Genomic DNA, 3,104 nt, shown 5'->3' on the forward strand with positions numbered 1-3,104 from the left:
AAATGAGCAGTAATTTCCTAAACTACTGTAATTAACCTAATATAAAATAATTATATAAACAGGAAAACACTCCAATGTATTTAAATTCTATCCTCATTTAAAAAAAATTACAATCACTTAATTATCCTGTCCTTACTTTTTCTCACAAAGATTTACACCTGTGCTGACCCTCATCTCTGACACACCTGAAAAAAATCAGCATCCTTCCTTTTGTCCCAAAGTCTGACCTCCTATCCATCAGTTGTCAGGTCCTTGACTGCACTAATAGGTTTTAATTGCCCTGACCAGCCTCAGCTGGGGCTTCCACCCACACCTTCTGATGGGGAGTTCATTTAAGCTCGGTCTTTAAGTAGAATGGTTTGGAGGGATTTTAAAAACATCTAGTTGCAGCCCCTTCCCTCTCCCTGGCCCACTATGGGCAGGGACACCTTCCACTAGCCCAGGCTGCTCAAAGCCCCATCCAGCCTGGCCTTGAACACTTCCAGGGATGAGGCATCCACAACCTCTCTGGGCAACCTGTTCCAGTGTCTCACCACCCTCACAGTAAAGAATTTCTTCCCAATATCTAAATCTACCCTCTTTCAGTTTAAAACCATTACCCCTTGTCCTATCCCTACACTCCCTGATAAGAGTTCCTCCTCATCTTTCCTGTAGGCCCCCATTAAGTACTGGAAGGCTGCTATAAGGTCTCCCTGGAGCCTTCTCTTGTCTAGGCTAAACAATCTCAACTCTCAGCCTGTCCTCATAGGGGAGCTGCTCCAGCCTTCTGATCATCTTTGTGGCCCTCCTCTGGACCCGCTTGAGCGGGTCCATGTCTTTCTTATGCTGGGATGACAGAGGTGAATTGTAGGTGTCCTTGCTCTAGTTCTGCTCCTGAATTGCTGTTTGGGTTTCCTGGACTGACCTCGGAAATGGCTTGTTACCATGTCGTGCCTGATGGTCGCTGGACCTCTTGGTGCCACTGCTCTGCTTGCTTTTCTCTGGTGCAGTCAAACTGTGCCCTGTTGGTGAGGTCTTTGCCTGGCTTGTGTTGTGATCACCCTCAGCTCCTGGCTTCCTTGTCCTGAGGGAGAGCAGTAAGAGCTGACTGAGGCTGGTCAGGGCCACAAGGCCCTGTGCATTTGGGATTCCCATACTGTTTTGCTCTATAGCATGTTTCCCAAGATAAAGTGCTACCCTCCCCCCTAGCCATGTCTGCTGTCAGCACCATTTGCTTTAATCAAAAAATAAATACATTTCACTGTGGCTCATTATGCTAAATGAAAGCAACAGGGGGCTAATGAGCATTGTGAATGATCCATTAACATGGCAATCAGAGGTATCCTCAAGATAGCTACATCTTTTCTGCATCTTTCTTGGAACACTTAATAGTGTATACAGATGTGACCTCATCTATTAAATTTAATCCAGGGAATAAACAGATTTAGATGTCTAACTTGGGTAGTTTCTTTTTGTAGAATTGTACATTGTGTTACATTTCCAATTAAGAAAACTGCTAGTTCAGTTTGTGCAACTGCTAAGGGGTTATTCCTAGCCTTCAGTGGACAAGACTGTTAACAGATTTAACATTCAGATTTTTTAGGAGACTAAAATGTTATCCCTCTCCCCGCCCCTGGTTTTCATCACAAGGGGGAAATGTACCTTAAATAATAAACTTGCTGGTGACTTCATCTTTGCAATTGATTTAATGTGGTTTAGCACTGCACAGCATTTTTATTTTTCAGAAAGGGCCTTCATCTCCAGCCTCAGCTCCTGCCTGATTTCCTGTCCCTTGGCTCTTAGGATCACATTCCACAAGGAGCTGACATGCCTTTGCTCAAGGGAGTACTTTCCCTTAGTCCTCATTAGAAGGTAGTAAGACCAGCCTGAAACAGCATCAGAAAGATGTGTGCTTAGAGAAAGGGCAATAGGGAGGGAGGGGAAACCTACTTGTATTCAATGATACTGAGAACGTATCTTTCAAAAGGCCAAGGGAAAGAGGGTAGGCAAAAAAACTATTCAATGTCTTTACAAATTTGCTACAGTGAAGATTTTTAAAAGACTCAATTCTTCTTCAATTAGAGGAGATAAATTGCTAAACACTGCCTTGCAGGTGGAGAAACAGAAAAGATGAGCACCTCCCAAAGGTGCTAACACTGGCCAGCGGCAAAGTGAGGAAAATAAACCAGGACAATAGAACTCTTAGCTTTGATTTCAGTCTCACTTTCAGGGTTTTCCTTGAGTTGCAGTCTCAGGTCCTGTGACAGGTTCATCTATTTAGGCCAAATAATTTTTATGCCTGACTTTCCGGAATCAACTAGGAGCCAGCAGACAGCAGTTTCTATTGGAGTTTGCAGCATTTCTGGGATTTTGGGGGGAGTGGACACAGTGCACATACATAGCCAGAATTATTAAAGTTCCCTAAAAAACCCCATAGAATGTAGAGTTCAAACTATATGTCTCTTTTCCTTCTGTCTCCTATCTTCACCAGTCCCTGTGGTATCAGTGGAAGTATCCACACAGCAAAACCACCCAAGTTCACCCACCAATAGAAATATATGCAATCTTCTGCCTTTGGCCATTTGAAGGTAGGCTTGTATCCCATGCGTTTGCTCTGCAACACTATGACGTGTCCCCAGGTGATGCTGACCAGAAGCAAAGCGTGTCCCCCAGTGAGGCCCAGTGCTCAAGGGGACGAGTCAGCCCATCGCTCTTGGGCTGCCGTGACAGGACCCGCTGCAGCACAGCTTCAGGCAAGTTGTCTGAAACATCAATCTCTCCTCCAAGGTGCAACTGACTGCTCACTCGCTACTATCCTTTTGTGATGTTACTCCCGCGGTAAGTGCCATAGGAGCTTGGGCCAGACTGGATAATACCATGCCTAGCCCAGGTCAGTCTATAAAGAAGAGGCTGCTGTGGCCATGCTATGGGAATGGTAGGCTGAACACACCCAGCACCTGGCCCCAGTCAGGCTGTCAGTTACAGTGACCCCAAGCGCTAAAATAATACGTGGAGGGCAAAACGTTCTGAATCCCTTTTCCGAATTTGCGCTACTTCCCCCCACACGAAAGTCTGAAAAATTGAGAGACACTCCCGGCTGGCACTCTGAGGGTGCAGACCGCCGG

This window comes from Haliaeetus leucocephalus, unplaced genomic scaffold (genome assembly GCF_000737465.1).
Source record: "Haliaeetus leucocephalus isolate CR32 unplaced genomic scaffold, Haliaeetus_leucocephalus-4.0 Scaffold262, whole genome shotgun sequence".
In the NCBI taxonomy this organism is placed as follows: domain Eukaryota; kingdom Metazoa; phylum Chordata; class Aves; order Accipitriformes; family Accipitridae; genus Haliaeetus; species Haliaeetus leucocephalus.